General features: G+C 43.4%; 1 non-coding gene across 1 annotated transcript; it reads right to left on the reverse strand.

Moving 5' to 3' along the window:
• Positions 1 to 11,641: 11,641 nt before the first annotated feature.
• Positions 11,642 to 11,748, reverse strand: LOC123462471. The gene has a single exon (XR_006638293.1). It is a non-coding gene; the product is annotated as a U6 spliceosomal RNA (small nuclear RNA).
• Between the last annotated feature and the right edge of the window lie 15,904 nt (positions 11,749 to 27,652).

Here is a 27,652-nt window from a genome sequence, read left to right on the forward strand (position 1 = left end):
TGGAGATCCACAGGCATTATATTCTGCATTCTTTTTTTCTTTTCAAGGTAGGGTCTCGCTCTAGCCCAAGCTGACCTGGAATTCACTATGTAATCTCAGAGTGGCTTTGAACTCATGGCAATCCTCCTAGTTCTGCTGGAATTAAAGGCGTGCACCACCAAGCCCAGCTATACACTGCATTCTTTATTCAACTGGTTAAGAGATGAGGCTGTCATTGCTCAGAGGCAGCCACTCGTAACCTCCAGGCTGAGACACAGTGTTTCTTAAATTCACTCTGAGGGAGTTGCCCTGTTGTTTTGCTTACCTTGTTGTTGCTGGGACAAAACACCCGACCCAAAGCAGCTGATGGGAGGAAAGTTGTTTATTTTGGCTGACAGTCTTGAGGGGAAGCTTCATGACGGCAGGGAAAGCATGGCATGAGCAGAGGCTGGGCATCGCCTCTGCCAGAGCAGCTGGAAAACAGCAGCAAGAGAATGAGCTGAACTCCAGCGAGGGGGAGCTGGCTATAACACACCAAAGCTGGCCCCCAGCACCACACCTCCTCCAGCAGGGCTCCATTTTCCAAACTGCCGTCAGCTGGGGACCAAGCATTCAGAACACATGTTTATGGAGGACATCTGATCCAAACCACCACATCCATCATTACTACCATTACCATTACCACACTGGCCTTGGGGTAATGTGGCTTCACTTTTAATATTTTGGCAACAGTATGAGGGCACACTCACATTGTAGAATGTTTGCATAAGGCTGTGGTATGGGCTAGGGGAGGACAGTGGGAAGTAAACACCAAAAGGAAGATTTAGTTTTTAGCCTTATAAAATGAGCTCAAGCACTGTCAGTCCGTGCCTCACACTTATCTAACTGATTGCCACCAGAGAGCTTTATCCAAAGACAGCCATTCCACCCCGTGGGACTTGGATGAGGTCTGGGAATTTAAATATTTTAAAAGGGTCGGTCAAAGATTAAGATGCACAGATGGCTTAGTGATTAAGGTGCTTGCTTACAAAGCCAAAAGGCCCAGGTTCAACCCCCCAGGACCCAAGTAAGCCAGCTGCCCAAGGTAGCACATGTGTCTGGAGTTCATTTGCAGTGGCTGGAAGCCCTGACATGCCCATTCTCTCTTTCTCTCTCTCTCACCTGCCTCCCTCACTCTCTCTGTCTCTCAAATAAATAAAATAAGTATAAAAACATACAAAGTGCCCGGGCTGGTGGCCTAGCTCAGTGGCAGAGCACTAAACCAGCATGAATGATGACCTGGGTTCTAACCATGGCAACACCCAAAAAATAAACAAAAGAGCAAACGAAAGCCCCAAACTAAAAATATCTTGCTTCTAGGCCTTTAGCCTTCTTTGTCAAAGCATTTGCCACTTTCCTTCCATTGCCCAATTCTTACTCAAAGAACTCTGGACTCTTAAGAACCCTTGACTTTGGCGGGGGTGGGGGGATGTGGGAACAAATTCTTCCAAAAATTTGACATTTTGTTTGTTGACAGGGCAATTTCTTCTCCTTTATGGGAAACAGCACCCATTCTTCAATCCTTAGGCAGATAATACTTGTCTCACTAGTACATAATCAACCGAGCATTCACACAGGAGCAAACTTCCAGGCATGAGGCTAATGTGTCATAGTGTCACCATAACCCCTAGTTCAGGACAGCCCAACCTCCTCCTGGGCCCCGTTCCCCAGCACCTGTGCTGTTTAGTTGGTACATAAAGTAGTTAGCTGGTTTGTCACTGAATTTTGATACATCAGGATCAAAATTTTAATGTTTCCCCCCCTTAGATATAATATAACAAAAGCCCTTGTTCATGCTTTAGTTTGGTGATCAGATAAATGTAGGTCAGAAACTACTTATAAATTCTGGAGGAAAAAAAAAAAAAATCCCAAGTCTATTTCTCCCTGTATAGAATAGGGATGGAAAATCCCCACCATGAAGGATTATTTTAAAAATTAATCAGATCATGTGCCTGAGCACTAGCTTTTAAACTTAGTACCTACTGGAATCATCTGGAAAGTTAAAAACAATATAGAGGTTTGGAGTCTGTCCTTAGGGTTTCTGATTGAGTTGGACTTGGGTTCAGGCTGGGCATAGGGAGCATTAAGAGGGGCCCACGTGACTACAAGACAAAGACCTGGTGAGAACGTGCATGTAGATCACATGTGGCCGGTGCCAGACCCATGGACGGGGTGATCAAGAAAGCCTTGGGAAGGGTTTAGGGGTGGGATAAGGGGACATTTAATGTCTCAAATAATTATCTCCAGTCTGCATGCCTAAGGACGACTCTGCCAGCTTGTTTCAGATGGCTTTTGGAGGACATTACTGATCTCAGTTGGCAGCTTTTCTCTGCTCCTACTGATTGATCTTTAGCCAGTGTTCCCAAGCTCAGTCAGGAGACGGACCCTGTGGTAGAGCGAATTCTAGATCTGTGTGGATATTGCAGCTGGGCTGGATTTAGGCATCTGTGAAACTCACCGAGCCAATGGCTGTTCATTCATACTGAATGAAAAAAAAATATTGATTTTAAATTAATTCCCACTGGGTTCCTCGTCCCTGAGCCAGCAGTGCCCCATCCTGCTGGGCAGTCAGTCACACTCCAGTTGGCTAGCAGACTAACTGAAGGAGCTCAGTCAAGTGCAGTTCAGTCTCTAGACTAAAGACAAGTGAGTGTGATGGGGTAAGATCCCTGCTTCAATTGGACTTTTAAAAAAAAAATTATTTATTTATTTTTATTTATTTATTTGAGAGCAACAGACAGAGAGAGAAAGAGGCAGATAGATAGAGAGAGAGAGAGAGAATGGGCACATGCCAGGGCCTCCAGCCACTGCAACCGAATTCCAGACGCATGCACCCCCTGTGCATCTGGCTAATGTGGGACCTGGGGAATCGAGCCTCGAACCGGGGTCCTTAGGCTTCACAGGCAAGCGCCTAACCGCTAAGCCATCTCTCCAGCCCTGGGCTTTTTTTTTTTTTAAACCCTCCCACGGTTTTAGCCTTTGAATGGCCCAAGTCATCTTTGGTAACTTCACTTCTTTTGCTTAGTTTAGCAAGGAAGTGGCCTCCTTGTCTTTTGTTTCTGAAGTGTTTATTTGTGATGGGTGAAGAGAGGGGAAAGGGGAATGCAGTCTGGACTTGTGCAGAAATCACCTCTCTAGCTGTGAGGTACTAGAACACCTGGCTTATATGAGTAAACATACAAGGCATAAGGCCCCATTTCTACCACCAAAGCCAAGCAGAGGAGCCATGACATGACAATCTGAAGTGGGTGTCACTGGGAAGAACAAAATTCTTAATAGGGTAACTTTTCTCATCTTAATCACATTTCAGTCAAAAGCAAACCTTTAATACTCGGTGTATAAATAGGAAAGTCGTTCAGCCCAAGCTTGAGTGATGTGATCCAGGGAACAAGAGGGTCCCATGACAAGGTGTTTGCCTTTTTTATGCAAATGTAAAATAAATATTCATGGAGCTTTATTTTAGGGAGAGAAGTTTTAAATGGCAAAACTATTTAAGTTCCATTTCACATGTGCACAAATATCTTAATTCCTTGTGGGAACAAGGGAGGGGTATAATTATACAATTTTAAATGCGCAGGTGTAGGTGTGCTTGTACGTACACACCCATTTCACTGAGAATCACATGCTGAATCATGGACGATCTTCACCCAATAAGGGGCCTGATGGTGTGGAAAATCACAGGACTCTTATTATTGCAGAAGCCCCATAGTTGTTTGCATAGAAATACCTTGGATACAATCACATACAATGACAAGTGGACTGAGGTTCTCCAGCTAAACTGGTTGTCTTCTTCCAAATGTCTTCAGCACATATAGCCCTTCCCCTTTTCATTTTTTCTTAAAAAGTTAATTTTTTTATTATTTCTTTGAGAGAAAGAGAGAAAAAGGTCAACAGAGAAGCACATGCATGCCCCAGGGTCTCCTGCTGCTGCCTTAACTCCGGATGCACGTGCCCCTTTGTGCATCTGACTTTACATGGGCACTTGGAAGTCGAACTGAGGCCCTCAGACTTTGCAAGCAAATGCTTTTAAATGCTGAGCCATCTCTCCCCCACCGCTTTACCTATTTTTTTATTATGGAAAATATCAAAATGCCAACAGTAGAGAGATGACTAGAAGGAATCTGTGCATTCATCTGCTAGCATCAGCTACAGACTTACAGCCTGTCTGCTTACATCCATAACGAACTATCTCTATTTCCAGATTAATTCAGAGCAAGTCTCAGATCTAATACTACCTCACCGAAGCTTTCTGGTTTTTTTTTTTAAACCAGCATTGAAATAACTGATTACCTATAAATCAAAATATTTTTAAAAGAATTATAGTTATTTCCTTGATGGTGGGAGGGGGCAAGAAAGACAAAGAGAATGGGCACACCAGGGGGCCTCCAGCTTCTGTAAATGAACTCCAGATGTGCACCACCTTACTGGCTTACATGGGTCCTGGGAAATTGCACCTGGGTCCTTAGTCTTCATAGACAAGCTCCTTAACCGTTATGCCATCCTTCCAGCCCTAAATCAAAATAGTAACCAGGTTCTATCTAGTTAAATATTGTTGGGTTGGGGCCAGGGAGATGGCTCAGTAGCTTAAGGCACTTGTTTGCAGTGCCTGACACCCTGGGTTCCATTCCCCGGTACCCATGTAAAGCCAGGTGCATGAAGCAGTGTATGCATCTGAACTGTTTGCAGTGGCAAGAAGCCCTGGTGTGTCCATTCTCTCTCTCACCCTGTCTGTCCCCTTACAAATAAATAAATAAAATGTCTTAAAAATATTGTTAGATTGATCCAGTTCAGTGGCCAGAGGAACTAAAATAAATTGCTTAGCTGAATTTAATTTAATTTCTTTGATTTTCCTTTGTTTTTTTGATGCAGGGTCTCACTCTAGCTCAGTCTGACCTGCAATTCACTCTGTAGTCCCAGACTGACCTCAACCTCAAGAGATCCTCCTACCTCTGCATCCCGAGTGCTGGTATTAAATGTGTACATCACTGTGCTTGGCAGAATTTAATTACTTTAAAAAAATAGTTTGTGAACAAACTATCAGACACAATTGCTGCTCATAAATTCTTCTGAATATAAAGAAAAAGCGAAGTATGGGCCCTGCTCTGGGCGCATCACCTGAGCTATGTTTCCACTTGCGTCTTTGCAGGAGCATGGGGTCTCTGCCATCTCACAAGGGATATTCAAACTTCTGGGACTGCAAGTTCATGCTCATGCCAAGTGGTTACTATGCTTGAGTCACCAAATATGAGGGGTGTTATCTCAGCGTTCTGAGGCAAGGTTCTGGGAGAAACATTAGTATAATTGGAAAATATTTGTGAAGCCTTTGAAGGTGTTGCTGATGTTTGATATTTTAGGTTCTGTTTCTCAATGGAAAATGGCATTTGATCTTTTCAATTTAACAAAGGAAGGCTCTCCACCCCCATTTATTTATGAGAGAGAGGGGGAATGGGGACACACTGCAAACAAACTCCAGATGCATGTGCTACCATGTACATCGGGCTTATGTGAGTCTGGGGAATCAAACCTGGGTCCTTAGGCTTTGCAGGCAAGTGCCTTAACTGATAAGCCATCTCTTCAGCCCTTTTTTTAAAAAAATAGTTTTTAAAATATTTATTTGCAATCAGATACGGAGAAGAGAGATGGATGGAGAGGATGGGCCTCCAGCTGTTGCAAAAAAAATTCCAGGTGCATGATCCACTTTGTGCATCTGGCTTTACATAGGTACTGGGGAATTAAACCCAGGTGGTTAGGCTTTGCAGGCAAGCAACTCAACCACCGAGCCATCTCTCCAGCCCCAAAGGAAGGCTTTTATTATTATTATTTTTATTTATTTATTTGCAAGCAGAGAGTGAGAGAGATAGTAGAGAGACAGACAGAGAGAGAGAATGGGCACACCATGGCTTCCAGCCACTGTGAACGAACTCCGGACACATGTGCCCCTTGTGCATCTGACTTACGTGGGTCCTGGGGAATCAAACCTGGATCCTTTGGCTTTGCAGGCAAATGCCTTAACTGCTAAGCCATCTCTCCAGCCCAGGAAGGCTTTTAAATATAGTTCACGTCTTGAATGCAGTTGTAAATGGTGATTGGGCCTTTAAAATCTTTCTATGTTGCTTCAATAGTTTTAGAATCAATTAGTCATTTCTGGTGATTTAATTAAAATATAATGCCTGGGGGAAAAGGGAATTAATTCTCATTAACTTAAGCAAAATGAAATTTCAGTCTGAATTTTAAATATGTGTGAAGCAATTTTTTTAAAAGCTATTTTCAGCTACACAAACTGGAATTGAGATGTTTCCACATGAAGAGTAGTGAGCAGAAAATACATGCTGGGGAGCTTCTGCTCATGGAGAAATATTTCAAAAGATTTTAGTGACATTCGTTGAAAATTTTTATTTATTTATTTATTTGCAAGCACAGAGATATATATAGAGAGAGATAGAGAGAATGAGAATGGGAAAAACAGGCCCTCTAGGCACTGCAAATGAACTCCAGATGAATGTGCCACATTGTACCTCTGGCTTTACATGGGTATTAGGGACTCCAAAGTTTGCTTTGGAGGCAAGCATGTTATCCGCTGAGCCATCTCTCCAGCTCCCTTAGTTACATTTTTAATAATCAGATGATATATATCTCTGAACTCTTATTTATATCACTAGTTTACTTGGCAAATCCTTTCTTTTTATGCTACAAAAAGGCAAAATTTTAGTTATTCTAGCTGAGGTAAAATTGTCAAAAAATCCTGGATCAGTACACTGCAATCTAACGAAAATTTACTTTAAAAACTAAAACCTGCCTGGATAGTTGAGAGCACCTTTTGTGGGAGAGCCTGGTTGTCTGAGTGGTCAAGGTTTTATCTTTTAAACAAAAAACAAAGCAAAAAAAAAAAAAAAGGTGCTCTTTATAAAAAAGTTTGTTGAAATTACTTCCAAAATAACAGCAAAACTTCAGTGTGGTAAGTTGGAGATTTAAAGCAAACTTTCTGAACCACCATTATCACCAGCCATTTCATGTGTTCAGAGGACTTAGAAGGCTTTGGATTTTATTCATTTATTTATTTATTGCCTTCTGAAATTGAGGAGAAAGACTGCTTGAAATGAAGCACCACCCACCCGCCACAAGTTTCAGCCTCTCACCTGGTCCTTCTACCAAGTCCTGTCTCCCTGGGAAATCTGAGAATCTCATTACTGGAAAGAAGCTTGAAGTAAAAGCCAAGTGTTTTCCGGGTGGAAGTCTAATGGGTTCTGCTGGGAATGAAACACAGATTCTAAGAGGGGTCTTTAGAGACTCTTGTTGGAAAGTTTTCTGCCTGACTGTGCTCACTGCCCTCATTTTAATGGGATGTTCCACAGAGGCACCTGTGTTGTGAACCAGGATCACACTGCATTTAAGGCCAGGCAGCTCATCCTCTGAATGAGAGAAAGGGTACTAAACAGCGTTCTTCATTTATCACACAAGTCTAAGGACATGGTTAGAAGTCCCCCAAATGAATTTAGTTCACTACTAATCAAGTCAGGAAAACTCAACTTAATTGTTGTAATATTAATTTTAAAACTTTTTTTATCATCTAAAAACCTGTGGACATCATAGCTATAAGATGAATGCTGATTTCATTTTAAATTTTAATGTCTTGGAAAAATTGACAGAAGTAATAAAGATGAGCCCTCTTGGGCTAGAGAGATGGCTTAGCAGTTAAGGCACTTGACTGTGAAGCCTAAGGATGGATGTTCAACTCTCCAGGTCCCTTGTAAGCCAAACACACAAACTGACACAAGTGTACAAGGTTGCACATGCACACAAGGGGGCACGTGCAGAGGCTGGAGGCCCTGGTGTGCCAGTTCTCTCTCTCGTTTGCTCTTGCTCTTGGTCTCACTCTCCTGCATTATAAAAGGCCAGTCCAGAACCGAGAACCAGCACAAGGGTGAAGGAGATAGACACAGAGAACGATCAACTCCTACCAAACCAGATATCCAGAGACACCGAGGCTCCCAAGACCTCATCACTGAAGCAGACCTAAAATGAACCCAACATGGCTCAGGAAAATTTGCAGAAGAGGGGGTGGAAAGAGTGTCAGAGCCACACGTTGGGTCATGACATGCAGAGACATTTCCTCCTACCCAAAACAAATGGCTAACCCCACAATGCATGGCCCATTTACCCCGACAAGGATGTTGCATATAGAGGGGGAGGACAGGGAGGAGGCTAACGATGGTACCAACTTGAATGTATTCACTGACTACAAAAATTTTTTTTAAAAAGAGCACTTACTAGTTTGGGTAGCTTTTTGAGCTACATTATATTACACCAATCACAAGTATTTTCAGCATCATTTGCTAGTTGCACTCAGACGGCATTTCCCATCCATAGTCTTATAGGTTGATTATTGCCTGCTCTCTCCCTCTCCCTCTCTCTCTCTCTCTCTCTCTCTCTCTCTCTCTCTCTCTCTCTCTCTCACTCTCTCTCAATGACACCTGTGTCCTAGTCCCTGGAACCTGTGACTGTTACCTTACATGGCAAAAGGGTCTTTGCAGATGTGACCAAGGAACCTAACACATGGAGACTGTCCTGCGTTATCTGCACAGGGCCAATGTCACTGTGTGGATCCTTATAAGAGGGAGGCAGGAGGGTCAGTGTGAGACAAGAGGAGACCATGCAAGGATGAAAGAAAGGGAGGAAAGGCAATACACTGTGGGGTGCCAGGACCATGCGACATGGGGCCTTTGTCAGAGAGGGAGCAAGCCTCCTTACGGTCTCTCCATCCATGAACTGATTGCAGACTCCTGACCTTTTGACCTACAAGAGAGTAATTTTCTCAGGTCTGGAGAGATGACTTAGCAGTTAAAGTCCTTGCCCACAAAGCCTAAGGACCCAAGTTCGATTCCCCAGAATCCCTGTGAGCTAGGTGCATAAGGGGGCACAAGCATCTGGAGTTCGTTTACAGTGTCTAGCGGCCCTGGAACACCCATTCTCTCTCTATCTGCCTTTTCTCTCTCTCAAGTGAATAAATAAAATATTTTTTAAAAGAACAGTTTTTTCCATGTGTATATGTGGTGTGTGCATGGGCACAGGTGGGTGCGTGGGTGTGGGGTTGTGTGTGTGCACACACGTGTATGTGTATGCATGTGTGCATGTGTAGTTCGGAGGCTGATATTAGATGTCTTCAGGATGCTGTCCTCTTTATTTTACTCAGGTAAGGGCTTTCACTTGAGCTCAGAGCTTGCTCATTCGGCTCCGCTAGCTGGCCAGCTGGCCTGGCAGTGCCCCTCACCTTAGGACCATGGGGGTTTCAGTGCCCCCTGGACGTGGGGATCTGAACTCTCATGCCTTGCACAGCAAGTGCTCTGTCCACTGAGCCATCTCCTCAACACTTTTTAAAAACTAACTTGAGTGGGCTGGAGAGATGGCTTAGCAGTTAAGGTACTTGCCTGTGAAGCCTAAGGACTCAGGTTGGATTCCTCAGTGCCCAGGTAAGCCAGAGGCACAGGTAGGACATGTATCCAGAATTTGTTTGCAGCAGCTGGAGGCTCTCTCTCTCTCTCAAATAAATATTTACAAAGAAAAACAAAATAAAAATAAATGATAAGCTTTAAAATTTTTATGGACAACTTCCATAATATATACCATAATTATAATATTCCCCCGCCACTGCCCTTCTCCCTCTCCTAAATTCCCCGTCCACTGAATCCCATCTTCTTTCCAACCAAACTATTTTGATGCCATAATTTTTTTTTTTTTTTTTTGCTTCTATTGTGCATGTCTTGGGTAGGTAGTGTCAGCCACTATGAAGTCATGACTATCCTGAATATCAAGGCCACTTTGTGTCTGGAAGACAGTGTTGTAAATAGTTGACCCCTTCCTTGATTTTTATATTCTTTTCACCATCTCTATAATGGTCCCCGAGCCTTGGAGGGTGTGATAGAGATGTCTCACCTAGTCCCAAACACTCCACTGTCATTTCTTCTCAACATTTTGGTGAGTTTTGAGTCATCCCAGTGGTCACCACCATCTGAAGAGAGAAGCTTCTGTAACCAAAAGTACATTAACATATGGGCATAAATGCAAGAGGACAGTTTGGTGAGCGTAATATGTGCATTTAGCCAGACAATGGTAGGAGTTTCCCCTTTCGGGCTTATGACCTCCTCAACCTAGGTTTTCGGTACCAGGCATTTATTTCCTCCATGGAGCAGATCTCAATCCGAGAACAGTTAATTTCCCCCCAAAACAGACATGCCACCATTGCACCAGATGGTACATTTGGCCTGGCTGACTAGGTGTAAACCTTGCAGAGTCCATGGGTGGTTAGGACTATTGATGACCTTTCTTCTCCCAAAGGCTGTGGGCTGCAGAGCTCTTTCCAGTATCCTGACAATCAGTTAACAGGGAGGAGGCTTCCAGCTCAGCGCCAGCTTGATTTCTCAGTGACCTGCAGCCCAGGCATGTGAAATCTACAGCAATAAGGTCTCACCATCTAGTTTTTGTGGGCACCTAAGAACCTGGGCAATAGTTTGTAATGTTTGGGGGCATCAGGAGCCTCCTTGGTCAACAATTCACTGGAAGGTATCCCATTCCTGGCACTGAAATTTTTCTAATAAGCGTCTATGTCTTCTGGGCACATATCCACCTCCACAGGATACTTCTGCCCAAAGTATCTCTCTCTCTCTTTGAGGTAGGTTCTCACTCCAGCCCAGGCTGAACTGGAATTCACTATGTAGTCTCAGAGTGCCCTCGAATTCATGGCAATCCTCTTATTTCTGCCTCTATAGTGCTGGGATTAAAAGAGTGTGCCACCACACCCCACCCAAATTCTCTTTTTTAACATACATATTATTAACTAGCAAAGAAGGTTTCCATATGGCTTATTCCTGACATGTTAAATTTTGATTAATTCTCCTCCCACCCCCTCCTCTCCTCCATCCCCTACCCTTAGACCACCTGTTTTGTTTCTCAGCTACTAAATTCAGGGTGATTTGTTAGAGCAGCAATAGGAAATTAATACACAGAGGAAATAAAGGTACTTGCACTTTTCCATTTCACAATAATTAGAGATGAATTAAACACGAAAATCATATAGTCAGTTCAGTTCGTACCTACTGTTATCTTACTTATTTTCAAACACAACAGTAGACCTGGGCTTCCTTGTTTTTCCAATTTCCAGATGAATTCTTAATTTAGAATGAATTAACCTAAAAGAAGAAAATGTTCTCGTTGAGCCTTCTAAAGCCTCTTTGGAGAAGAGCTGGCCTTCCTCTCCCGTGGGCTCCCTTGGACATGGCTTCCACTGTTGACTGGTACGACGTTTCGTAAGAGCAGCAAGCATGCCTGGGGTGACTCATCCTTCATTCTGAAACATGCTGCAGAGTGGCTGTTCTCACGGATGGATGATTGCCGGGGCCCACGCCACCGCGGCTCTGGGCTGGGATGATTAAGAGTTGATTAAGAGTTGACCCTGCTACTGTGCCCTGAGAATCCTGGCAGGAAATTGAACTAGAAATTTGGAACAAGAGGCCAAGTCTACATTTGTAACTATTGTAAGTAGGTCACAGCTCAGTATTGTCTTATACTCACCAAGATTTCCCTCCCTCATTTTAGACTTTTTTTTATAAAAAAACAAAACAAAACAGGGGGAAAAAAGGAATCCTTCACAGATTTGCGTGTCATCCTTGCACAGGGGCCATGTTAATCTTCTCTGTATAGTTCCAATTTTAGTATATGTGCTGCTCAAGCGAGCATGTAGACTTTATATATCTTTAAATTTATTTATTTATTTTTATTTATTCATTTGAGAGCAACAGACAGAGAGAGAAAGAGGCAGATAGAGAGAGGGGGAGAGAGAATGGGTGTGCCAGGGCCTCCAGCCTCTGCAAACAAATTCCAGACGCATACACCCCCTTGTGCATCTGGCTAACGTGGGTCCTGGGGAATCGAGCCTAGAACTGGGGTCCTTGGGCTACACAGGCAAGTGCTTAACCGTTAAGCCATCTCTCCAGCCCTTTATATATCTTTTAGAAAACATATTTGTATTTATTTATTTACAAGCAAAGAGAGAAGAGAGACAAAGAAAGAGACATGGATGGATGGATGGATAGATAGATAGATAGATAGATAGATAGATAGATAGATAGATAGGACAGACATGACAGGCCCTTCAGCTGGTACAACTAAACTTCAGATGCATGCATCACTGTAGATCTGGCTTTACCTGGGTACTGGGGAGTTGAATTCGTGTTGTTAGGCTTTGTAGGCAGGTACTTTAACCACTGAGCCTTCTCTCCAGCCCTTTCTGTGATATCTTAATAATAATTAATAATGATATCTCCATTATTAATGTATTATATTCCAAGTAATTTGGAACACATAGAAAATAAAGAGAAAACAAACATAGATCTACCTTTAACATTGTCAGTATTTGGTATATATATATATATTGGCTTTTTTTAGCCCTTTTATAAACAGTTGCTTTGGTTTAATCCAGATTCTATCAATATTCTGACAGCTTTGCATTGTCCTTCTCTTCTCACTTTTTTTTGTGTCTCTGAGTATTCAGGATGGAACTGAGGGCCCTGTGCAAAAACTCCAGGCAAACCCTCCACCACTGAACTACACCACCAGACAGGGTTTGCACTTTTCACTTTATTTATTTTTATTTTTATTTGAGAGCGACAGACACAGAGAGAAAGACAGATAGAGGGAGAGAGAGAGAATGGGCGCGCCAGGGCTTCCAGCCTCTGCAAACGAACTCCAGATGCGTGCGCCCCTTGTGCATCTGGCTAACGTGGGACCTGGGGAACCGAGCCTCGAACCGGGGTCCTTAGGCTTCACAGGCAAGCGCTTAACCACTAAGCCATCTCTCCAGCCCCACTTTTCACTTTAAACCGCACACCATGTCACAACCCTGAAATAGTGACATCTTCAAACTAAGATCTGAGTCTGCACCACGATGCTTTGGTTTTTAAGCAACAGAAACAAGGCTTGGCCACACTCCACATGCAGGTTTTATGTTAAAGGGATATGGAGAACGTGCCTAATGAAGGGGAAGATGGGAGCTAATTTGGAATTCACTCTGTATCTCCACCTAGGTTGGCCTTGAACTCACAGTGGTCCTCAACCTCCCAAGTGCTGGGATTAAAAGCATGCACCACCATGCCCACCCAGCACAACTGCTTTCTTTGCCTTCTTTTAGACAAAGCTGATTGAAGCCCAAACCATATTTCTCTATTCAACAATAAATGTAGATGCTTTTAATCAGCTTTTTTTTTTTTGGCTTTTTCGAGGTAGGGTCTCTGTCTAGCCCAGGCTGACCTGGAATTCACTATGTACTCTCAGGGAGGCCTCCAACTCATGGCAATCCTCTGCCTCCCAAGTGCTGGGATTAAAGGCGTGCGCCACCACGCCCGGCTTCATCAGTTTTCCCGGCTTCATCAGTTTTATAGAAAACTGGTTTCTATTTGGCCACAATAGCTGCCTCTAGATGTGTAAGGAGCTTTGTTGTAGTGCGCCCTGCGTGTAGCTACTGCTAAGGGTCCGATGCCTATCTACAGAGGTAGTGGAACTTGGAGCATTCTGGGGTTTCTCACATTTCCCGGCCTGCTGCTGGCAACCCAGAATTTTCTCCAGAGGTTTGTAATGTCCCACGCTGGCTAGTGGCTAGTGCTGCAGCGTGGGGACTCGGCAGGGTGTGACAGAGAAGACATTCTTGCTGTCCTAAGGCTTTAGGCAGTTGGAGATTAATTTCTTTGAGGCAGGAGATCAAAATGAGAAGGATTTAATGCCTTCTGATCACAAGTTGAAATACACCCCTCTACTTTACTGATTATTCGATCAGCTATCCTCCCTGAGCTGACATGCTAACAATGTCTATTGCCGTCACCATCCAAGTCACCAGAATGGTCTGGGACCCCTGCTGCAGCCCACCCAGTCCCACCAGCCATCTTGTCACTTCAATATAAGCTACTTAAGTCACTTACCTAAAGCATTTTTAAAATTTAATTTATTAGTTTTCTTTTCAGCAAATACAGGCAGTTTGGTACCATTGTTTAGGCTCATCCATGACCTACCCCCTCCCAATGGCCCCTCCTTGTTGATGTAAATGGGTCATGCACTATGGAGTTAGCCCCCAGTTATTGGTATGATAAATGTCTCTGCATATCATGACCCAGCATGTGACTCTGACATACTTTCCGTCCCCTCTTCCGCAAAATTTCCCTGAGCCATGTTGGGTTCATTTTTGGTCTGCTTCAGTGCTGCGGTGTTGGGGGCCTCTGAGGCTCTGGTTCTCTGATTTGGTAGGAGTTGATTTTTCTCTGCGTTGGTCTCCTTCCCCCTTGTGCTGGTATCCGGTTCATCAGGAAAACAGCACCCTTGCTTGTTTCACCAATTTTCCTTAGTTTCAGTCGGGCCCCTTTTGAGGTATGATGGGGCAGCTGTCTCCTTAGGATCTACATTTATCTTTCTTTCCCTGGTATTTGCAGCGCAGCTAGGCGGTCGCCATCTCGGCCGGAAGTCACCTAAAGCATTTTTAAGGCCTTTAGGTGACTTGCCATAGCAGTGCAGGAGAGAGAATACATCTCTCATCACAAAAACTAATTTTTCAGGCTGCATTTAACGTGGATACTTTGAGTAGCTTTTATATACCAGGTTGGTCCCAAGCTCGGCTCCCACCTTCCTCCTTGGAGTACAATGGATATAAGACAGACAGGGCCTCTTGCAGCAAACAGTCTAGCAAGGTGACAGGTAATTTAGAGAAATGGTAATCAAAAAGGACGAAGGGCACCAGGCTGGAAGATGCTTCGGGAACTTGGGGCTGCATTTCATGGAGAACTAACTTCTCCTAACAAAGAGGAGTGCTGGAGCTGAGACCTGAGTGTGAAGGGGGAAGGTGGGGGCTGGGGCTTAGAGCAGAATGACTAAGGGGGAGACCACAGCATGCACAGGCCACGCAGGTAGACGAAAGTCAGCATGTTGATGGGATGGAAGCCATCTGACATGGGCCGAGGAGGTCAGTGTGAAGAAGCTGGTGGACGTAGATTGTGGGTGATTTGTCCTGTCCTGCTCAGACATCCATCTGACTTATTGCAGGGGCCTTAGGGAGCCACTGAGGGTTTAAGCAGAGCGGACAGGAGTAGTTTACTTGTCTGCCCTCCATCAACCTTCCTTCAGTGTAACTGGAGACGTCTGGAGCAAGAGAACTGCTTGCATTTTTCCTCAGCCAAAGCCAGAAACACAGAACAGCCTCTGTATGGAACAAAGCCCTTCCCAAGATACTTAAACAGGAACCCCATCTCACCCAGAGATCCCAACAAACAAGCTTGTTCTTGCCCCAAACAGCATCTGTCTATGTTCCATCACTGTAAACACACTCAGTGCGTTTGAATGTATGCCACACACCTCAGACAGCTTCTCTGCCATGTTCTTTAGCTTTCAATTTTGTTATGGCCGAGTTTGTTCTTGCATGTATACTTGAATTTCCTCTGTACCTTTGTGATGCTGTTCGTTGTTTAAGCTTAGAAAGCCCTCTCCCCTCCAGGGGTTTTATAGAACATCACATGCATTTCTTTCACTTGTATTTTTTTTTCTTTTGGCTTTTCAAGGTAAGGATTCACTTTAGCCCAGGCTGGCCTGGAATTTACTACATAGTCTCATGGTGGCCTCGAACTCATGGTGATCCACCTTCCCCTTCTTCCTGAATGCTGGGATTAAAGGTGTGCACCAACCACACTCAGCTGTAATTTTAAAACGTATTTTATTTGTTTATTTATTTGCATGCAGAGAGTCAGAGAGAAGGGAGAAGAGAGAGAGAAAATGAAAGGGCATGCCAGGACCTCCAGTTACTCTAAACAAACTCCAGATGCACGTGCCACTTTGTGCTCCTGGCTTACGTGGGTACTGGGAAATTGAACTGGGGTTGTTAAGCTTTGTAGGCAAGTGCCTTTATTGCTGAGCCATTTCTCCAGCCCTGTAATTTTCATTTCTAAATTTCAACTTTAAATCCCAACATTATTTCTTTACTTATTTATCTGAAAGAGAGAGAAAGAAAGGGAAGAGCATGGGTACTCCAGGACCTCTTCCCCTGCAAATGAACTCCAGACCCATGTACTACATTGTATACATGGCTTTTCTATGGGTACTAGGGAATCAAACCTGGGGCAGCAGTCTTCATAGGTAAGTGCCTTTAACCACTGAGTTACCCCCCAAACCCCAGCCCCTACTTGTAGATTTTGTAATAAGATGTTTTCTTTTTTTAAACTTCAAACTCATTCATCTACACTAAACTCAATTGAAGGAGGTAAAAAAATTTTGACTTTTTGGGTTAGAAGCTCCCTTCTCCTCCCCCACCCAAAATGGCCATCACATGCCACTGGAGATGGTACTCCATGCACAGAGCAAGACACAGATCCAGAGGCCTGCCCGAGAGCCTTTGGCTTCAGTATGACATCCTGTCTACCAACTGTCTAGTGCTTAGCCAAAAGGCATGCAGTCTTGATGGGCCTGTGGCTGAAAAGCCACCATCCTCATCAGCCTCCTTCTCACCACAAATCAGGCAGAGGTGGTCATCCCGAACAGCTCTGGGAGCTCAGGCAGTGAAGTCCTGCCCAGTTTCCCTGCAAGAGAACAGAGGAGACGGGTAACAGTACACTTATTGAACATCTCCTGCGGTGAGGAAGAGAAATAAGGAATTCTGGGGCTGGAGAGATGGCTTAGCAGTTAAGACACTTGCCTGCAAAGCCTAAGGTCCCATGTTTGATTCTCCAGATCCCACATAAGCCAGATGCACAAAGGTGAGGCAAGCACAAAGTTGCACATGCCCACTAGGTGGCACAAGCGTCTGGAGTTCAGTTTCAGTGGCTGAGGGCCTAGTGCACCAATACTCTCTCTGTGTCTTCCTTTCTCTCTTTCTAAAATAAAAATTTAAAAATTTAAAAAAAGAAAAATAAGGAATTCTAAATAAACTGAGATCTTACAAACTCAGCAACCTCGGGTAAGTGGCCCACTTTCTCTGAAGTCCAAACTCAATTGAAACCCAAGGAAAGCCTACATAATGGCATCTAAAGTCTCTTCCTGCCCAGTTCTTCTTTTTGCTACAGTCTGAACCACAAGCAGATGCAGCTGGCTTCTTGGACAGGGAAGGTGGCACCTACCTGGGAAGGAGGAGGTCACAAATAGCTACAGGCTCCCCAGAGTCGACTGTGGCCTGTAAACCTAGGCAGGGTGGCTTACACGTGCCCTCTGCATGATTTGCAAAGTTCTGCTGTTTTGGTACCAGCCCCTCCAGTGACATCTGTCACACAGGGATTAAGTGCCTCAGCAACAAAAGATAACCTTATCAGCTGTCGGCTGTTACAGTAATAAAGTGGATGTTCATCCACAGTGGTGGAAATGAGACTTGTTGAAATGTACTGAAACAAATTATTTTTTAGCTGTTGTTACCTTCTGACATCATTTTCATAATTAACTTTGTGTACAGCATTTGCAAAGCACAAATCTAACACCCCTCCAGTGAAAGGAAGAATGCTATCTTACTGTGTGTTCCGTCTAATAACAGTGGTTTCAAAATCGAGGAGGCAATTCTTCTTCTAATATTTTATTTTACTTATTTATGAGGGAGAGAGAGACAGAGAGAGAATGGGCACACTAGGGTCTCTAGTCACTGCAAATGAACTCCAGATGCATGTGCCACCATGTGCATCTGGTTTACATAGGTTTCTGGGGAATTGAACCAGGGTCCTTAGGCTTTGCAGGCAAGTTCCTTAACCACTAAGCAATCTCTCTACCCCTTGTGCTTGTTTTGCTATACAAAGGATCTAATTTAGGGGAGGAGAGATGATATAATTAGTGTTAATGTTATTGTTCGATATAAACATTCTATTTGAAAATTACAGATGTGTTTTTAAATGAAAATTTATTTATTTTTATTTGCAAGCAGAGAGTGGGGAAGAAAGTGGGGGCATCAGAGCAAAATGTCACTGAAAACTAACCCCAGAGGCATGTGTCACTTTGTGCACCTGGCTTTATACAAGTACTGGGGAATCAAATCTGGGTTTTTAGGTTTTGCAAGCAAGAACCTTAACTACTGAGCCATATTTCCAGCCCAGATATGTTTTTAAAATACATTTATATATTTATTTGCAAGAAGGGAAGGAGGAAGAGAGAGAGAGAGGGAGAGAAAGAGAGAGAATGGCACACCAGAACCTCCTGCCACTGAAAATGAATTCCAGATGCATGTGCCACTCTGCACATCTAGCTATATGCGGGCACTGGGTAATGGAACCCAGGCCTTTAAGCTTTGCAGGCAAGTGCCTTTAACTTCTGGGCCATGTCTCTAGCCCTAAGGATGTGTTTTATAGCAAATATATAGGTCAATTTCAACTCATTGGAGCACATGGGCATAATATTGATTTGCATTGCCATTTCTAAGATACGTCTTAGCTTGTATTGAAAATCATTTGGGGGTTGGAGAGATGGCTTAGAGGCTGAAGTATTTGCTGTGCAATCATGAGAACCTGAAGGTGAACCCCCAGCACCCATGTAAAATGTAGGATGTGGTGGTGAGCACCTGTGATCCCAGCACTGGGAGGTGGAGAGAGGCAGGTCTAGCAAGTCTAGCCATATTGGTGAGAGACACCATCTGAAAAATAGTAAAGTGGGAAATAAGGAAAACACCTGACATTGACATCTAGCTTTCACATGCATGTGCACATTACACAAACATGCACACACACACACATTATTATTTTCAAAATAGCAACGAAAAATATTGACATGGAGCTGGGAACTGGAGGGATGGCTTAGTGGTTAAGGTGCTTGTCTGTGAAGCCTCAGGACCCAGGTTTGACTCCCTAGTACATGTGAACCAGATGCCCAAGGTGGCGCATGTGTCTGGAGTTCATTTACAGTGGCTAGAGGCCTGGCATGCCCATTTTTTTTTTCTCTCTCTCCATCTGACTCTTTTTCTCTTTCAAATAAATAAATAAAATATTAAAAAGTATTGAAATGACTATTGTTTTAAGATTTGCAGATTACTGAAAACAGGTTGCATATGAAAAGTGCTTTGAGGGGCTGGAGGGATGGCTTAGCAGTTAAGACTCTTGCCCACAAAGCCTGAGGACCCAGGTTCTATTCTCCAGTACCCATGTAAGCCAGATGCACAAAGTGGCACATGCATCTGGAGTTGGTTTGCAGTGGCTGAAGGCCCTGGCACACCCATTCTCTTTCTCTATATCTGGCTCTTTCTCTCTTTCATTCTCACTCAAATAAATAAATAAAATTTCAACAAAAGAACAATGCTTTGAGTTCAACAGAAAGAAGTTTGAAAAGCAAAATTCTCTTAAGACTATAAAATTCAGACTATGTGACACTCAGTATTCATAAAGTCTCCTTAATAACAATGGCAGCTGTTATTACCTACAGAAACCCTACATAATGCTGGGTTCATCAGCAACATCATGGATGATGAAGGAGGGCAGAAAAAAAGAGATGTCACCAAAACAGAAGAGAGACTAATTGGAAGGAAAAGGAGGATCTGTGGAGGAGGTTGGGAACAGGGACTAAGGAAGGTGACTGGAGGGAATTATTTTGTATGTATGGAGGTTGTCCATATAAATTTATTTAAAAACAACACCAACAGGAATATAATAGCAGGTAAGGTATATGTAATACTACCTTGTGCCAAGCATTTTTCTAACCTTGTTTATTAAGTCATAATCCTTCTAACAACCTGAGCATACTGTAAGTTACTGTTTTTTTTCTCTTTCTCTCTTCCTATTAACTCCACTCTTTTTTTAAATTTAATTTTTATTAACATTTTCCATGATTATAAAAAAATCCAATGGTAATACCCTCCCTCCCCCCCCCCACTTTCTCCTTTCCATTCTCCATCATATTACCTCCCCATCTCAATCATTGTACTTACATATATACAATACCAACCTATTAAGTACCCTCCTCCCTTCCTTTCTCTTCCCTTTAGATCTCCTTTTTAACTTACTGGCCTCTGCTACTAAGTATTTTCCTTCTCACGCAGAAGCCCAATCATCTGTAGCTAGGCTCCACATATGAGGGAGAACATGTGGCGCTTGGCTTTCTGGGCCTGGGTTACCTCACTTAGTATAATCCTTTCCAGATCCATCCATTTTTCTGCAAATTTCGTAACTTCATTTTTCTTTACCGCTGAGTAGAACTCCATTGTATAAATGTGCCACATCTTCATTATCCACTCATCTGTTGAGGGACATCTAGGCTGGTTCCATTTCCCAGCTATTATAAATTGAGCAGCAATAAACATGGTTGAGCACATACTTCTAAGGAAATAAGATGAGTCCTTAGGATATATGCCAAGGAGTGCTATAGCTGGGTCATATGGTAGATCAATCTTTAGCTGTTTTAGGAAGCTCCACATTGATTTCCACAATGGCTGGACCAGATTGCATTCCCACCAGCAGTGTAGAAGGGTTCCTCTTTTTCCACATCCCTGCCAACACTTATGATCATTTGTTTTCATGATGGTGGCCAATCTGACAGGAGTGAGATGGAATCTCAATGTAGTTTTAATCTGCATTGCTCAGGCAATAAAACCACAGATAAATCACTGGGACCTCATGAAATTACAAAGATTTTGCACTGCAAAGGACACAGTGAAAAAAGCAAAGAGGCAACCTACAGAATGGGAAAAAATCTTTGCCAGCTATATATCTGATAGAGGATTAATATCTAGGATATACAAAGAACCCAAAAAGTTAAATGATAAGGAATCAAACAAGCCAATCAAAAAATGGGCTTTGGAGCTAAATAGAGCATTCTCAAAGGAAGAAATACGAATGGCATATAAGCATCTAAAAAAAAATGTTCTACGTCACTAGTCATCAGGGAAATGCAGATTAAAACTACATTGAGATTCCATCTCATTCCACTCTTAAATGGCAGAGGTCGTGTCTAGTCCATGTGGAAATGTGCTGCCTGTTTCCTTCCTTCTGGAGTGGAAGGACAAGTACTGGTCCTCTTCTGCAGGTGGCTTCACCAGTTCCTTCTGGCATCCCCTCTTGAGGCACCGAGGTCAGGCTAACTGGCCACTGAGGTAGATGTCCTCTCCTCTCCTTCTCCCACCCCCTCTTCTCCCCGCCCTTCTCATTCTTCTTCTTCCTCCTCCTCCTCCTGCTCCTCCTCCTCCTCCTCCTCCTCCTCCTCCTTCTCTCTCTCTCTCTCTCTCTCTCTCTCTCTGAAGTGGGATTTCATGCAATCAGTCTGGCCTTCAATTTGTTCCCTACACAGCCGAGGCTGGCCTCATCCTCCTGACACTGCCTTAGATAAGCACTTAAATGGGGCTGTGGGACTAGTTCTGCCCACTGGGCTGGGGTCAAAGTGTCATTAATTGCTGGCATGAAACCCTCCATTTCTCTCTTCTCTTCCCCAGTGCTTATCGGTAGGAGATAGAGCCGGAAAGTGGACACTGCATTACTGCATAGAGATTATTATCTGTTTCAGAAAATGTTGTAGAAATGAGAAGTCGTTGTAACTCAGACACTACCAGTGTAGGATTGTGACTGCAGCATAACTTGTGCTTGTCAACTCATATAATGCTTATAGCAACCTTAGCACACTGTAAGATCTCTCTCTCTCTCTCTCTCTCTCTCTCTCTCTCTCTCTCTCTCTCTCTCTCTGTGTGTGTGTGTGTGTGTGTGTGTGTGTGTGTCCATCTTGCCCATCTTGAATAGTTAGCTGATGGGTGCGATTAAGAGGATTAGATCGGGCTGGAGAGATGGCTTAGCGGTTAAGCGCTTGCCTGTGAAGCCTAAGGACCCCGGTTCGAGGCTCGGTTCCCCAGGTCCCACGTTAGCCAGATGCACAAGGGGGCGCACGCGTCTGGAGTTCGTTTGCAGAGGCTGGAAGCCCTGGCGCGCCCATTCTCTCTCTCTCCCTCTATCTGTCTTTCTCTCTATGTCTGTTGCTCTCAAATAAATAAATAAAAAATGAACAAAAAAAATTAAAAAAAAAAGAGGATTAGATCATGTTATCTGACTAATAAACCACATCCTTTTGACTTAATTTTTTTTCATGTAACTTTAAGTTATATGCTATTGTACTGTGGGTTTTTCTGCTGAACGTTTGTTGATTATAAATTCATTGAAGTACAGTTAACATAAAATGAGCAATGTTTATTTGCTTTGTAAAATATTTATTTATTTATAAGTATGTATAGGCTAGCCAGGGCCTCTTACCACTGCAAATGAATACCAAACGCTTGTGCCACTTCTTGAAATCTGGCTTATATGGGTGGTTTAGGAACTGAACCTAGGCTGGCAGGATTTACAAGCAAGCAACTTTAACTGCTTATTAGCACCCCCTGCTTATTTACTACACCCCCCAATGATATAGATTGAAGCCAAAACCTTCTACCTAGTAGGGCAAATGCTCTACTATAGAGCTATAGTCTAAGACCTTGTTTTATTTGCTTTATTATAGCATCATTGTGTACTTCCGACTAGCTTTGAATGTGTTGTATATCCCAGACTGGCCTTGAACTTGGAGTCCTAGTGTTTTTAGCTCCATGAGTACTAACATCACAGGCATGTGGCATCTTGCCAGGCAGCAGTTTATATTTAAAGGATACACTTTTCTGCATCATTAAAACACTCACAATTAAGAAAATTACAACATCCATCTTCTCTTAGTCCCCTTGAGCCCTTCCCTCGTTTCTTCCTGTCTCTCCTATCCCTGCACCCCAACCTTCCATACCAGCCATTGACCTGCTTCCAGTTACTCTACACTTTCAAGAATTTTATATGCAAATATTTTACACTATTTTCTCATTTATCTGGCTTTTCTCATAATAATTCGTGAACTCACCTCATGTTGTTGCATGTGTCATTAATTCATTCCTTTTAATTTCTGGGCAGCATTTAATAATACAATTGTAGGCTAGAGAGATGGCTTCTTGATTAAGGCACTTGCTGGCAAAGCCAAAGGATCCAGGTTCAATCCCCCATTACCCATCTAAAGCCATATGCACAGGTGGTATATGTGTCTGGAGTTTGTTTGTAGTGGCTAGAGGCCCATTCTCTTAAATAAATAAATAAAATGTTTAAAAATAATGATGCAATTGTGACAATTTGTTTAGTCACTCACTTGGTGGATATTTGAGTTGTTTCCAGTTTTGATTTGACAAATAAAGCTGCTATGTAAACTCCTTTATCTAGATATATTTTTGCATTCCTCAGGAGCAAATACTTAGGAGTGGAACAATTCAGTTGCATGGCGGGAGAACACTTAGTGTTTTAAGAAACGCCCATAACATTTTCGAAAGCATTTGTACCATTCTGTATTTCCACCATCAGTATTTGAAGATGCTACTTGCTTTCCGTCCTTGCGGTTGCTATGACCTGACCTTCAACTTTGATTAAATGCTTTCAGCCTCACCCAGGTATCTAGCTTTGTTCTCACTCGGGTTCTCGATACTTCTTGTAATTGTCTCTAAACTGGCACTACTCCTTCAGATAAATTGAGGTTGTCAGGTAGAAACTCTGTGAACTCCCTCCCACCACCTACGAACTTAGATATATCAGTACCAATTATTCCTCCCTTGCCTCCTGACAGAGGAGTGGAGCTGTGTCCCCACCTGCTCACAGCAACACCATGTCCTGGAGCCCATGCATCCCACCCAGCCTTATCTATCAAGCATCCTTCCTTCTCCCCTGACTGCAACCTTTGCAATCACAGAGTGATGAGCCCTTGGTGTAATAATATATTCCATTCTTGGCTATCTTCTCAAAATTATACTTTAAAAGTATTTTATTTATTTATTTATTTATTTGAGGGGGAGAGGGAAAGAATGGGCACACCACGGCTTCCAGCTACTGCAAATGAACTCTAGATGCATGTTCCACCTAGTACAGCTGGCTTACCTGGGTTCTGGAGAATGAAATCTGGGTCCTTAGGTTTCTAGGCAAGTGCCTTAACTGCTGAGCTATCTTTCCAGCCCCTTGGCTAGCTTGTAAAAATAAAACAAAGAAAAGTCTATCGCATGGCTCTGTATTTCCCTCTATCATTGTAGCTCTCTCCTTTCATTTACAGTTAAATTTATTGGGAAAATTACCGCATTCCTCCTTATCTCACCCGATCTAAGTCCATCCCACTCTCCCTTGAAGCTACTTTCATTCGAATTATCAGAGACCACCATGTGCTTAACATAACTTTTCCCAACTCTCATCTCACTTGGTCTCTCAACACCTTTTCTGCACTTCAGATCATACTCCTCTCTCCTCCATTCTCCAACATCTGTGGTGGATGCATCTCCTCGGTTCCTTTCTTCTCTTGGTCTCCTCCAGATGTTTCTGTGTGCTGCTCTCAGGGCCAAATCTGTTATTGAGATGACAAAGGGGGCTTTGGAGATGGGGGTAAGCGTCCTAGCGTGGAAATGTTATTGTAGCTTCTCTAGCCAGACTCTGTTGTAAGAGCAAGTGTCATTATAAGACATAGGCCCAGAGAAGTTTAACTACAGAAGGTCATGGAAACAGGATGTTTGGTGGGTTAAGATATGCGACTCCAGGCACTAGGAAAGGCAGGCGACATTCTCCCTGTAAGAACTTACAATTTCTACTGACTTCTGGAAGGAGTGCACACATCTTACTTTTGGTCCCAGGAAACGGATTTTAGACTTGTGATCACTGTAACAGAATGAAAATGTGTTGTTTTAAGCATAGAATTTAGTGTCATTTTCTATGGCAGCAATAGGAAACTGATATGTTATGCCAACTGGGGCCCTGTCTTGGGCTGTATGCCCTAGAAAGCCCTATTCCAAGTCTTGCTGTGTCCATTCTCGTGGGTGAAGTCTGTGTCCTCACATGTAGACCAGGCACCCGGTACCTAGCTGCCCCCACCCCCAAAAAAGAAATCCTCACTCAAGAACTTCTTGCTCAAGACAAGACCTATTTCTAGGGCCTTGAACCTTCTCTCCAAGTCAGTCCATTTGAGACAGATTGCACTCCTGACAGCAGAGCCCAGCTCTGGAGGGTAGTCAAGGGAGTTGGTGGATACAGACTGAAGGACAGAGCTGACATGAGAGGCCAGATCGGAGGGCTCCTGAAGCCATCCACGCAGGTGCTATGATGGAAGCACAGGTGGGGAAGTAGCCAAATTCCAGGGGTATCCTGAAGTTAAAGTAAATGTGAAGTGTGAGGGAAACAGAAGGGTGAGTGTGATCATAAAGTTTCTGATAGGCACAACTATAAAGATGGCATTGCCACTAACTTTGTAAAGAAGAGATAATAACAAGTTTGGGGTAAAAATTAGTAGCTCAGTTTTAAATCTTAAATCTAGAATACTAGTGAGTATCCTGAATTTAATAACAAAGTGGATGGATACTTACATGTTTGAATGAAGCTCGCCCTTCTCAAAGACTATGTTTCTGCAACTTACAGGTTCTACAAGGATATGGTTCTAGCCAAGAATCTTACAAGAGATGATTCTTAATATTTGATAGGTCATGCGAGTATATGACATTTATGGAAATGATTCAAGCTCTGTCTACAGTTTTATATTTTCATTTCATAGGTGAGTTAATGTCAAACCTATTGACATGACACAGACTGGCCAACTATGTAGGGCAGGGTCATTATCAACCTGATTGTTTGGTATCTGCTTATTCTTGCTTCTCCCAAACAGCTTGATTAGAACTGGGGTTCATATTACTCATTAATTTCAAGCAGACTGAAGTCAGATCCAACATGTGCTTTATTTTTATTATATGTGTGGATGCACCTGTAATATGTGTGGCATGTATGTGATATATGCATGTGTGTGTACACAGATGCATGTGTCCTGTGTGTGCACAGAGGCCAGAAAGGAACCTTGGGTGTCCCTCTCCATCACTTGAGATGGAGTCTATCATTGACCTCAGAGATACTTTCATGAACCATGAGTCCTTGTGACTCTCTTGTGTTGGTTCCCTCTCCCCCTGCAGGACTGGGGTTATAAACCTGTATGGTCACACCCAACTATTTATATAGGTGCTAGGGAATAGAACTTAGGTGGTCTTGGACCCCTCAGGCCCCTCATGAAAGTTTCTTTCTTTCTTTCCTTTTTTTCTTTTTCTTTTTTGTTTTTTGTTTTTTTGAGGTAGGGTCTCACTCTAGCCCAGGCTGGCCTGGAATTCACTATGTAGTCTCAGGGTGGTCTCAAACTCACAGCAATCCTCCTACCTCTGCCTCCTGAGTGCTGGGATTAAAGGTGTGTGCCACCATGTCTGGCTTTCATAAAAGTTTCTTAATGTGCTAACTGCCAGAAATTTTTCTTTGTGAATATAAAATGTATCCCGTTACTCACTTCCTGTTCTACCTCCAGAGTTATACTGCTTTTCTTGCCCTACTTGGGGGACTTTGACAACAGCTCGCTTGTCTGAGTATACTTGAACACCTTCCAGATGTGAAAAGAAGTTCGGTTAATGTGTGATGAACTGAGGAGCCCATGAAGGTTAGGGTTTCTTTCTTTTTTTGTTTTTGTTTTTCGAGGTCAAGTCTTACTCTGGCCCAGGTTGACCTGGAATTCACTATGGAATCTCAGGCTGGCCTTGAACTCACAGCAATCCTCCTACCTCTGCCTCCCTAGTGCTGGGATTAAAGGCGTGCGCCACCACGCCTGGCAAAGGTTAGTTTTTAAAGAAAATGTAAACTGGACAGATAAGCAATAGTGCTAATCTTTCCAACTCTGCAGTAGTGTATCTTACAGTGCTGAAAAGGTCACCCAGGCCATGTGAGCTGCTGGAGTCTGGATTGCTTGTGCCTGTCCTCTATCTCCTCTCCTGAAACGTGTCCAGCTCAGTAATGACATCAGCAAGACCATCTAGTCATTTTCATTTATTTATTTATTTGTTTGTTTCCAAGCAGAGAGAAGAGAGAATGGGTATGCTGGGGCCTCTAACTGCTGCAAATGAACTCCAGGTACATGTGCCACTTTGTGCATATTGCTTTAGGTGGGTACTGGGGAATTGAACCAGGGTTGTTAGGCTTTGCAGGCAACTACTGAACCATCTCTTTAGCCCTAAATCCTCTCCTCACTCATCCTCACAGAAGTGATACCCACCCCTTTCCTTCTCACACACTTTCCTTTTATCCTCTGGGTCACCAGGCTTTCTCGGTTTCCACTCACCTGCCCAACCACTTCTCTCTCCCTTTGATCCACAGGTTCTTGATTCACTGGGACTCAGTCCTTGGCCTTCTTGTCTTTTCTGTCCATATGTACTCCCTGAGTAACCCCATCCAGACCCGCAGCTTCAAATACCACTGATATGTTAAGTCCCAATTTCATTTGCCAGCTTAGATCTCTCTCCTGAGCTCCTGACAGATATGGATAACCTCTCTGGGCCTCTGTGTTTTCATCTGTAAAGTGGCCATAGTAGGAGCACATAGCTCATAGCATTTGTGCTAAGTTTTCTCCAGCTACACTGGCAGATCCACTTTTCACCCCACTCCACCAGGCCCAGGGAAATGGACTATGTACTCTGTGCCACTGGTTGCCTTTCTCTGTGGCTTCTGATTGACTTTAATTAATAAAAATTCTCATCAGGAGCATCATCAGGAGGTAGGGCAGAGGGAGGAAGTGATATTGCAGTCATTAACTCTCTCACAATTCAACAGGGCCACCTCCGTGC

This window comes from Jaculus jaculus, chromosome 7, assembly GCF_020740685.1.
Source record: "Jaculus jaculus isolate mJacJac1 chromosome 7, mJacJac1.mat.Y.cur, whole genome shotgun sequence".
Lineage (NCBI taxonomy): Eukaryota > Metazoa > Chordata > Mammalia > Rodentia > Dipodidae > Jaculus > Jaculus jaculus.